Source organism: Nerophis ophidion, linkage group LG07, assembly GCF_033978795.1.
Source record: "Nerophis ophidion isolate RoL-2023_Sa linkage group LG07, RoL_Noph_v1.0, whole genome shotgun sequence".
NCBI lineage: Eukaryota > Metazoa > Chordata > Actinopteri > Syngnathiformes > Syngnathidae > Nerophis > Nerophis ophidion.
This window is the reverse complement of record NC_084617.1, coordinates 18,379,959-18,392,360: the sequence shown is the minus strand read 5'-3', so window position 1 is coordinate 18,392,360 and position 12,402 is coordinate 18,379,959. Positions and strand designations below refer to the sequence as shown.

Sequence of the window (12,402 nt, the reverse complement as noted above, 5' to 3'; positions counted from 1 at the left end):
TATATACAGTCGCGAGCAAAAGTTTACAGACACTTGTAAAGAACATAATGTCATGGCTGGCTTGAGTTTCCAATAATTTACACAACTTTTGTTTTTTTGTGATAATGTGATTGGAACACATACTTGTTGGTCACAAAAAACATTCATGAAGTTTGGTTCTTTTATGAATTCATTATGGGTCTACTGAAAATGTGACCAAATCTGCTGGGTCAAAAGTATACATACAGCAATGTTAATATTTGCTTACATGTCCCTTGGCAAGTTTCACTGCAATAAAGTGCTTTTGGGAGCCATCTACAGGCTTCTGCTTGAATTTTTGACCAAAATTGGTACAGTTGGTTTTCTGACATGGACTTGTTTCTTCAGCATTGTCCACACGTTTAAGTCAGAACTTTGGGAAGGCCATTCTAAAACCTTATTTCTAGCCTGATTTAGCCATTCCTTTACCACTTTTGACGTGTGTTTGGGGTCATGGTCCTTTTGGAACACCCAACTGCACCCAAGACCCAACCTCCGGGCTGATGATTTTAGGTTGTCCTGAAGAATTTGGATGTCATTCTCCTTTTTCATTGTCCCATTTAAAGCACCAGTTCCATTGGAAGCAAAAAAGGCCCAGAGCATAAAACTACCACCACTATGTTTGACGGTAGGAATAGTGTTCCTGTGATTAAAGGCCTCACCTTTAGTAATATGCAAACGTAATTATTTGATACTTGTTTACATTGACAAATGTGCTGTTTTACACTCCAATATTGTTCTATGATTACAACGTATGTCTAGCTTAGATTCCATTGTGTGCTTAGCTCTTACGTAGCTAAGCACAACTAAAATGGAAAAAATTATGTGTTTATTGGAGGACATTTTGATGTTAACTCCACAAAATCCACAAAAAATATACGCCACACACACATACCTCCCCATCCGACGCCTTGACGCGAATCCCTTAGTGGTGATGGTCGACTGGGCAGCGCCTGAAGAGCTGCAGCCTGCCACCATGGCCCCCACACTCCCTTCTGTTGCAAGTCTCGAGGTGTACGTTGTAATATGTATATGTGCTTTGCTATGGCGGTCCCTTCCCACTCCAGACTGGGCCCCCATAGGAGCCCAGTCTGGATTGTATTTTTTTACTCATCCTCCCCCAGTGTTTACTTGTATCGGACATTTTACATAGATAGATAGTACTTTATTGATTCCTTCAGGAGAGTTCACTCTGGAAAATTAAAATGTGCATGTAATGCTTCATAATCCTTGGGGGTGTGGTTGTTGATACTGGACTGATACCCAATAACACTATCCGATCAGGACACCTTTTTAACGTAGTATAAAATCCGGATCAGTGCAAGCTTTGAGGTGTTGGAATGCTAAGGTACACCGCAATCCTCATGAGAGAAGCTAAAGTGTAGACGTCTTGATTGCTTGCTTTACACGCCTCTTCTTCAGCAGCCATGTTGCATCAAACATGGCTGGCTGCGCTCCAGTAGGCCTTCATGCTTCCACAACTTCATCGGTCTTTGGTGGCTTCGGAGCGCTCGTTAAAAAAACAAAACCCCGCTTAGCTTCATTAGCAGGGTGTGGACGCGAGTCCACGTCCCCTCGGCTCCGGTGATGAGGCGAGCGCACAATGACGTCTTTATCAGCGGCGAGAACACTCTCCCCTCTGTGGCTCATCGGACGTGTCCGACCAGGGAGTCAGGGAGGCGCGCTTTCTTCCTTTCCAGGGGGGCGGCGGCCTTGCGGGACAGAGGAGGGGAGTGTTTCCTGGGGGTGCTGATGAACAGAGGAGCTGCTGTCAAGTTTTCTAATTAGCTGTGCTCATCGAATGGACGCCGGCCAAAAGGGAGGCGAGAGCGAGATGAAGAGTGAACGTTCTGGATAGAAAATAGCACCTGCGTAGCTGGGAGTGCATGGACTAAAGTATTTAGACGCGCCTCTTAATCTGTTAACCAATCAGGAATTGGTTTTATCCTAATTTTTCTTTTTGGTGTGTCAGTCAGCCACAAATCCCCAGCAAACGAAAGTTAAATCCAACTGAGCTCTCAGCTCATTGTACAGCCAGCTCTTAAGACTTAGACTTAGAATTCCTTTTTTATGTCATTCAAATTTGAACTTTACAGTACAGATAAGAACGAAATTTTGTTGGATTCACTCTTGGTAGTGCAGGATAAAAAAATCAATAAGGTGCAGATATAAATAAATAGATTACTGTACAGATAAATATATTGCACTTTTGCATATGCATCCATGTTTATGGATGTATGTTATATTGTCTTTATATTCCAGTGAGTTAATTGAGGGGATTATTAAGATGCGTTCAAGAGTCTTACGGCCTGAGGGAAGAAGCTGTTACAGAACCTGGAGGTTCTGCTACAGAGGCTGTGGAACCTCTTTCTACAGTCCAGCAGTGAAAACAGTCCTTGATGGGAGTAGGAGGAGTCTCTGCAGATTTTCTGAGCCCTGGGGGGGAATTGGAAGCTCAGTTACCAGAATTTAATGCAAACTTGATGGTGGTTTTCACATAATTTTTTTTTTTTTTTTTTTTTTTTTTTTACGGTAAAATTGAGACAATTAGCTGCCCGTTTTGTACCGTAAAATATCTGGTCACTGTTGTTTCATTTAAACCTCTTTTTTTTAAATGCACAGCCGCTACACTCCCCCTAAAACTCACTCTTGTCCTGGGTTTCGGCACCAACCTAACAGTGGTTATCTGCTCAGTCCAGCCTTGGTCTCTAACAGGCTTTAGCTCAACCCGCTAAAGCTCGCTTTATCTGGGTTTCGGCACCAATGAAACAGTGGTTACCTGCTCAGTTCTGCCCTGGGTTCGAACCAGCGACCAAAAATCCCCAGGGAATGAGTGTTAAGTCCAGCAGGCTGAGCTTTAAAAAGTTGTATGGTGTTCCTGTTAGAACACTGACCATAGATTTTACGGTAAAAAAAAAATGGACGCTTAGTTGCCAGAGTTTAATGCAAACTTGATGGTGATTGTCACACAGAAAAATATATTTATGTAATGACGGTAAAATCAGGGCGAATTAGCTGCCTGTTTTGTACCATAAAATACCTGGTCAGTGTTGTTACATTAAAACCATCCATCCATCCATCTTCTTCCGCTTATCCGAGGTCGGGTCGCAGGGGCAACAGCCTAAGCAGGGAAACCCAGACTTCCCCCTTTCCAGCCATTTTGTCCAGCTCTTCCCGGGGGATCCCGAGGCGTTCCCAGGCCAGCCGGGAGACATAGTCTTCCCAACGTGTCCTGGGTCTTCCCCGTGGCCTCCTACTGTCTGGACGTGCCCTAAACACCTCCCTAGGGATGCGTTCGGGTGGCATCCTGACCAGATGCCCGAACCACCTCATCTGGCTCCTCTCGATGTGGAGGAGCAGCGGCTTTACTTTGAGTTCCTCCCGGATGGCAGAGCTTCTCACCCTATCTCTAAGGGAGAGCCCCGCCACACGGCGGAGGAAACTCATTTCGGCCGCTTGTAACCGTGATCTTATGCTTTCGGTCATGACCCAAAGCTCATGACCATAGGTGAGGATGGGAACGTAGATCGACCGGTAAATTGAGAGCTTCGCCTTCCGGCTCAGCTCCTTCTTCACCACAACGGATCGGTACAACGTCCGCATTACTGAAGACGCCGCACCGATCCGCCTGTCGATCTCACGATCCACTCTTCCCCCACTCGTGAACAAGACTCCTAGGTACTTGAACTCCTCCACTTGGGGCAAGGTCTCTTCCCCAATCCAGAGATGGCATTCCACCCTTTTCCGGGCGAGAACCATGGACTCGGACTTGGAGGTGCTGATTCTCCTTCCGGTCGCTTCACACTCGGCTGCAAACCGATCCATTGAGAGCTGAAGATCCCGGTCGGATGAAACCATCAGGACCACATCATCTGCAAAAAGCAGAGACCTAATCCTGCGGTCATCAAACCGGAACCCCTCAACGCCTTGACTGTGCCTAGAAATTCTGTCCATAAAAGTTTTGAACAGAATCGGTGACAAAGGACAGCCTTGGCGGAGTCCAACCCTCACTGGATATGTGTTCGACTTACTGCCGGCAATGCGGACCAAGCTCTGGCACTGATCGTACAGGGAGCGGACTGCCACAATAAGACAGTCCGGTACCCTCTCTGAGCACTACCCACAGGACTTCCTGAGAGACACGGTCGAATGCCTTCTCCAAGTCCACAAAGCACATGCAGACTGGTTGGGCAAACTCCCATGCACCCTCAAGAACCCTGCCGAGAGTCTAGAGCTGGTCCACAGTTCCACGACCAGGACGAAAACCACACTGTTCCTCCTGAATCCGAGGTTCGACTATCCGGCGTAGCCTCCTCTCCAGTGCACTTGAATAAACCTTACCGGGAAGGCTGAGGAGTGTGATCCCACAATATTTGGAACACACCCTCCGGTCCCCCTTCTTAAAGAGAGGAACTACCACCCCGGTCTGCCAATCCAGAGGTACCGCCCGCGATGTCCACGCGATGCTGCAGAGTCTTGTCAACCAAGACAGCCCCACAGCATCCAGAGCCTTAAGGAACGCCGGGCGGACCTCATCCACCCCTGGGGCCTTGCCACCGAGGAGCTTTTTAACTACCTCAGCGACCTCAGCCCCAGAAATAGGAGAGTCCACCACAGATTCCCCAGGCACTGCTTCCTCATAGGAAGACGTGTTGGTGGGATTAAGGAGGTCTTCGAAGTTTTCCTTCCACCTATCCACAACATCCGCAGTTGAGGTCAGCAGAACACCATCCGCACCATACACGGTGTTGATAGTGCACTGCTTCCTCTTCCTGAGGCGGCGGACGGTGGTCCAGAATCGCTTCGAAGCCGTTCGGAAGTCGTTTTCCATGGCTTCCCCGAACTCCTCCCATGTCCGAGTTTTTGCCTCCGCGACCGCTGAAGCTCCACACCGCTTGGCCTGTCGGTACCTGTCCACTGCCTCCGGAGTCCTATGAGCCAAAAGAACCCGACAGGACTCCTTCTTCAGCTTGACGGCATCCCTCACTGCTGGTGTCCACCAAGGGGTTTTAGGATTGCCGCCCCGACAAGCACCAACTACCTTGCGGCCACAGCTCCCCTCAGCCGCCTCGACAAGTTGACATGGTCCACTCGGACTCAATGTCCAGCACCTCCCTCGTGACATGTTCAAAGTTCTTCCGGAGGTGGGAATTGAAACTTTCTCTGACAGGAGACTCTGCCAGACGTTCCCAGCACACCCTCACAATGCGTTTAGGCCTCCCAGGTCTGTCTGGCATCCTCCCCCACCATCGCAGCCAACTCACCACCAGGTGGTGATCGGTAGAAAGCTCCGCCCCTCTCTTCACCCGAGTGTCCAAAACATAAGGCCGCAAATCCGATGACACAACTACAAAGTCGATTATGGAACTGCGGCCTAGGGTCTCCTGGTGCCAAGTGCACATATGGACACCCTTATGTTTGAACACGGTGTTTGTTATGGACAAACTGTGATGAGCACAAAAGTCCAATAACAAAACACCACTCGGGTTCAGATCCGGGCGGCCATTCTTCCCAATCCCACCTCTTCAATCAACTCATTAAAACCTTTTTTTTTAAATGACTGCCACTACACTCAGCCCCCTAAAACTCACTCTCGTCCTGGGTTTCGACACCAACCTAACAGTGCTCAGTCCAGCCTTGGTCTCGAACGGGCGACCACAAACCCCTAGCAATTGAGAGTTAGGTCCCGCAGTGAGGTTTGCGCAATGTACCACCACGCAGTCGCTCAACCGCTAAAGCTCGCGTTTATCCGGGTTTCAGCAACAATGAAACAGTGGTTACCTTTCTCAGTCCAGCTCTGGGTTCCAACCAGCCACCAAAAATTCCCAAGGAATGAGTGTTAAATCCAGCAGCCTGAGCTTTAAAAAGTGGTATGGTGTTCCTGATAGAACACTGACCATAGATTTTACTGTAAAGAAAAACTGGAAGCTCAGTTTCCAGAGTTCAATGCAAACTTGATGGTGGATTTCACACAGGAATATATATTTTTTAAATTCAGGTAAAATCAGGGCGAATTAGCTGCCTGTTTTGTACCATAAAGTATCTGGTCAGTGTTGTTACATTAAAACCTTTTTTTTTTTTTTTTTAATGCACTGCTGCTCCACTTAGCTCCCTAAAACTCACTCTCGTCCTGGGTTTCGGCACCAACCTAACAGTGGTTATCTGCTAAATCTGACCCTGGGCTCGAACCAGAAACGACAAATCCCACAGAACTAGAGTTAAGCCCACGACTTTCAACTCGTAGCCCATTACTGCTTGTCTCTCATTCGCTGGGATTTGTGGTTGCTAGTTCGAAACCCGAGCCAGACTGAGCAGATTACCACAGTTACGTTGGTGCCGAAACCCCGGATGAGAGTGAATTTAGGGGGCGGAGTGGTAGTACGTTGTGAAAATCTCACTTCCCGATGCCTCAAGAGCCGTGCTGTGCAATGAGCTAAAAGCCAGCCTTGCGGTGCTGTATGTAATTCTCATTTTCTGGGGATTTGTGGTTGCTGGTTCGAGCCCAGGGATTCTCAACAGCCTTTTCGATTGAATCTAGATGCTATTAAAAAAAAGTGTGTGTTGGCAGAAGTTTTGTGTGTGTGTGTGTGTGTGTGTGTGTGTGTGTGTGTGTGTGTGTGTGTGTGTGTGTGTGTGTGTGTGTGTGTGTGTGTGTGTGTTGATGGAGGTCACTCAGCGAAACGTGAGCCCCAGTCACAGAAATCCCATGACGCCAATCGATCCATCATCCTCATCACGGAGTGGCTTCAGAGCACCATCTTCTTCTACCTCATCCTTAACTGTGCTGTGATTGACAGCTGGAAGGACGCGGCCTCACTTCCTCGTCAGCCTCTTCGTTTGCCGTCCACTACAAAGGTCTAATATTGACGGATTTTTCTCAAAAATGTTCTCAATTTGTCAAGTAGTGTGTTGTCCAACGTCTTGCCTGGGTGCTGGAATTTAGACCGTTTTTAAAAGTACTTTCAGTAAGTCCCGATGGGAACGTGCCGTTTTGTGTGTGTAGCTTTAATGCTAATGAGATGTGTGTGTTTCTCCAGAAAGCGCTATTTTTTGTACTGTTTCCACACACTATATTGATCACCAGGGTTTTTCAGCGTGTTAGTTTGTGTGTTCGAGTACTCTGTAATGATGAATCACGTGTTTCCATCTGGCAATCCGATGTACCAGTCTGGGTTTGGAGGTTGCCAGGAGAGCGCTAAATTTCGGACTGCATTGTGCTGAGTGTGAAATTTAGTGGAGGAGGAATTATGGTGTGGGGTTGGTTTTTCAGGAGTCGGGCTTGGCCCTTTAGTTCCGGTGAAAGGAACTTCAAATGCTCCAGGATACCAAAACATATTGGACAATTCCATGGAATGGCACTTCAAGTTCATATGTGAGTAAAGGCAGGGGGCAAAATACTTATATATATATATATATATATATATATATATATATATATATATATATATATATATATATATATATATATATATATATATATATATATATATATATATATATATATATATATATATATATATATATATATATATATATATATATATATATATATATATATATATATATATATATATATATAGGGACGGCGTGGCGCAGTGGGAGAGTGGCCGAGCGCAACCCGAGGGTCACTGGTTCAAATCCCACCTAGAACCAACCTCGTCACGTCCGTTGTGTCCTGAGCATGACACTTCACCCTTGCTCCTGATGGGTGCTGGTTGGCGCCTTGCATGGCAGCTCCCTCCATCAGTGTGTGAATGTGTGTGTAAATCTGGAAGTTGTGTCAAAGCGCTTTGAGTACCTGGAAGGTAGAAAAGCGCTATACAAGTACAACCCATTTATTTATTTATTTATATATATATATTCCTCACGCACTAATTGACTAAAAGGGTGCGTACTCGCAAGCGATGATGTCACGTTATGGATTGGAAAATGCATTTTTTGACAATATGGTTTGCCTGAGCGGCTAGGAGACCCCGAGAGTAACAAGCGGTAAAAAAAAGATCAGAAAGAACAAATGTACAGAAAAATCTTGAGACTTCCCGTGGGCCGGATTTTGGATGCTGGCAGGCCATATTCGGCCCTCAGACCGTAGTTTGGAGACTAACTGATCTAAACTTAACCGCTGCAGGGTATTTTTTTTCTATACTTTTATTGTCATATTTTCAGAATGTGTTTGTTCTGTTTATTGGCCAAAGTAAGACAAAGAAAACAATCTGAAGATGTCCTAATTTTTTTTTTGTTTTAATGCCATGGTTTCAATAGTCCGGCCCGCGTGTGCACAGATTTCACTTCATGCGGCCCCTGAGCCCAAATGAGTTGGACACCCCTGATTACAGTACATGTGACAGCTGCAGAAAAAAAAAAAAAAAAGGGCAGCATAAAATAGAGAGTAGATCCAGCAGAAAATATACATTATAAGCAAATTTAAAAAAAAAAAAACTTGAGACTTCCTGTGGGCCGGATTTTGGATGCTGGCGGGCCCTTGTTTGGAGACCCCTTGAACTAGACAGACAAACCTCCTGGCGCAGGTAAGATTAAAAAAAAAAAAGTTTATTTAAACTTCATACGTGCCTTTCTTGGCTCCTCAGCTGGGCTTCATTTCCGATCAAAGTCAAGTAGGGACAACTAAGAAGACGTTGCTTTAATTTACGAGTCGCCGTTTCCGACACAAAGTGTTGCCCAACAAATCAAAAGAGAGCGAACGCTCTTCTCCCTCCAATCAGGAGTGGACACAGTCTCTGAACTCCATCACGTCCACTTTGAAGACGATTCCATGCCCTGTGGGCCTGATTTAATTTACAACTTCCACTGTGGTCCTTTTTTCCTCTCCTTCTTCTTGGTGGGAGAGCAGCAGAATATTCACTGTTTGACTCTGCAGTCGTACTTGACCTCTTTTCACGCTAAAACTCAGCCACTTCCTGCCATTGAAGAGCTGACCTCCGACCTCCACACTTCCCTCCGACACGGACGTCTTATTCCAAGATGGAGTGTACACACATGTGTAAATCTATTCTTGGAAGTTTGCTCTTTTTTGTCATGTGCAACATTTTGGATAATATTGTTGTTTTTAAAATTGTAATTTATCAATTATTTTGAAATACAAAATATAATGTTATTGTATTCCTCTTTTCACTTTTGGCCAGTCTCATAGCTCGGTTGGCAGAGCGGCTGTGCCAGCAACTTGAGGGTTCCAGGTTCGATCCCCGCTTCCGCCATCCTAGTCACTGCCGTTGTGTCCTTGGGCAAGACACTTTACCCACCTGCTCCCAGTGCCACCCACACTGTTTTAAATGTAACTTAGATATTGGGTTTCACCATGTAAAGCGCTTTGAGTCACCAGAGAAAGAATTATATAAATATAATTCACTTCACTCATGTCCTTATTGAATTGAATTGAATTATATTTGTGAGACTTGGTTGGCATAGGGATGCCGGATTTGTTCTTCCAGGGATGCGTCGGGCAAGAACACAGCGTGAGGTGAGAAATTAAGATTTATTAAACTCGGAAACAGGCTAGGAACAGAAACACTGGTGGTAAGCAGAAAAGGCAAACAAATGGCGCGAGCATGGGAGCTAGGGAAACAAACAGAAACACTATACTTGGCACAAAGGCACAAAAAGGGAAAACAAAAACAACTAGCATAAAAGCTAGGGAAAAATACAACGTAGCGCGAAAGCTAGTGAGTAAGGAATGGAAAGCAGTCGTCATCTTTTGCGTGAAAGCAAATTAGGATCCGAGACCAAAAGAACAAAAGGGGCAGGCTTAAATAAGGCAGTAATCAATAGTAACAGGTGTGCGTAAACCGAGAGTAGCAGGTGGAAACAATATGCAACCATGGTGACAGAGCAAAACAGGAAATAAAGAGGTCAAACTACAAAATGTGATATAAAAAGGAACAAAGCAACAATATGGTATGATCTGGACATCGGATCATAACAATATTTATATAGCGCTTTTCTCTAGTGACTCAAAGCCCTTTTACATAGTGAAACCCAATATCTAAGTGACATTTAAACCAGTGTGGGTGGACCTGGGGGCAGGTGGGTAAAATGTCTTGCCCAAGGACCCAACGGCAGTGACTAAGATGGCGGGAGCAGGGATCGAACCTGGAACCCTCAAGTTGCTAGCATGGCCGCTCTACCAGCCGAGCTATACCGCCCCATATATGGGCTGCAAGTTAGCTGAGGCTAATTTTGAGGAGCTAACACACATTTCATTAACTTTTCATTTTTATTGAAATGTCTAAACTCTGTTTCACATTATAATTGTTTACACCCAGTGGTTTGTGCTATATAACACATTTTGTGGTATTGAACATTACGAGTGTTCCAATCCGATATCATGTCTGGTATCAACAAAAGTACAAGGAGGGGATGATATCGGCTTGCATGTAAAATGTCCGATACAAGCAGTGTTTACTTGTGCAAAGTTGGACAGTCAGTTAACACCTAAATGTCCCCCGAAAATGGAAAAAAAATGTACAGTCAGTAAACATGGTAGGCTAGAGGCTACGAGGAGCGAGCAGCTAAGCACACAATAGCACACAAGCTAGACATACATACTAATAATTAAAGAATATTGCAGTGTAAAACAGGACATTTGTATCAAATAATTGTGGTTGCATAATACTTGTAAATTCAATGTCTACCAAGGCAGAGACGTATTAGAAAGTATCCAGTAACAAACGTGTCCACATGAATTTTAATTACTGTGTCATGGGCTTAACTTTATGATTTTATGTGGCCACTGGATGTCGCTCTAAAAACAAAACACACTGCACTTCAACCTAAAAACGGCATAAGTACATTAAATTGGGTCAATAATAAATAGGTTAGTGTTTTCCATATTTATCATTGTTTTCTGTTTGTCTCAGTTCACTTCAACATTTTCTAACATTGCACACTACAAAGTAGGGTTGTACCGATATTAGTGGAGTACCGCGATACTAATAAATCATATTCGGTACTATACCGCCTCTGAAAAGTGCCGGTTTGAATAAGACCAATGTATGATCCTGTATCTACTTGGTAGTGGATTCATACCCAAATTTGAGGTATCATCCAAAACTAATGTAAAGCATCCAAACAACAGAAGAATAAGTGATTTTTACATTTTAACAAAAGTTAGGTAGAACATGTTAGAAGAGAAAGTAATCAGATATTGACAAAAAATGAAAAAGTTGATTAATAATTCACTTTCTACCACTTGTCCTTAATCATTTTGACAATATAATAGAATGGAAAATGACAATATGTTACTGAATATGTCAGCAGACTAATTAGGAGCCTTTTTTTGCTTACTTACGAATAATAGACAAGTTGTCTTGTATGTTTACTATTTTTATTTAAGGACAAACTTGATTGACCCTAAGATTTTTTTTTTTTAATATAGCCACTAATGCAATTTTTTGTGGTCCCCTTTATTTAGAAAAGTATCAAAGTACCGAAAAGTATCGAAATAATTTTGGTGCCAGAACCAAAATATACAAAGTAAAATGTATTATTTACGGTTACAAAAAAATCGATTCACATCCAAATTATTAACCCCAATTCTAAATACATACATAATTTTCAAAAAAAAAAATTTAAAATAGTATTACTTTTTTTCTCACCTGTTTTGAAATAGTTTAATTATAATTAATATACTGAATAATCTCCACATCGAGAGGAGCCAGATGAGGTGATTCGGGCATCTGTTCAGGATGCCACCCGAACGCCTCCCTAGGAAGGTGTTTAGGGCACGTCCAACCGGTAGGAGGCCACTGGGAAGACCCAGGACACGTTGGGTAGACTACGTCTCCTGGCTGGCCTGGGAACGCCTAGGGATCCCCCAGGAAGAGATGGACAAAGTGGCTGGGGAGAGGAAAGTCTGGGTTTCTCTGCTTAGGCTGCTGCGACCCGACCTCGGATAAGCGGAAGAAGATGGATGGATACTTAATTATATATAACCAGAATCAGTTTGACTGCAGAATTGATTCCGAGTGGAATCGTCAACACAGGAATGGGAATCGGATGGAATTGTCAGTTGCCCCTAATAGGCATGTATGATTCCTGCTCAAACCGTATCAGACCAATATTTTAATATCGGCCAAAACTCAAAGCTCCGATATCCGTATCCTATCGAAAATTAAATATGGTATTTTGTGTTTATTGATATTTTTGTAATATTTCAGTAGTTAAATATTGATGTGTATTTTGAAATCTGGTATCGAATGAGAACCTATGCTATAAAACAGGGGCGCTCACACTTTTTCTGCAGGCGAGCTACTTTTCAATTGACCAAGTCGAGGAGATCTACCTCATTCCTATTTATAATTTATATTTATTTATTTATGAAAGAGACATTTTTGTTAACAAGTGAATGGTGTTTAATGATAATACAAG

At 44.0% G+C, this 12,402-nt stretch overlaps 1 protein-coding gene across 1 annotated transcript in view; it reads right to left on the bottom strand.

The window, feature by feature from the left end:
- Positions 1-12,402, bottom strand: part of ngfra (nerve growth factor receptor a (TNFR superfamily, member 16)) — a 93,318-nt gene that overhangs the window by 35,218 nt on the left and 45,698 nt on the right. The window lies entirely within an intron of this gene.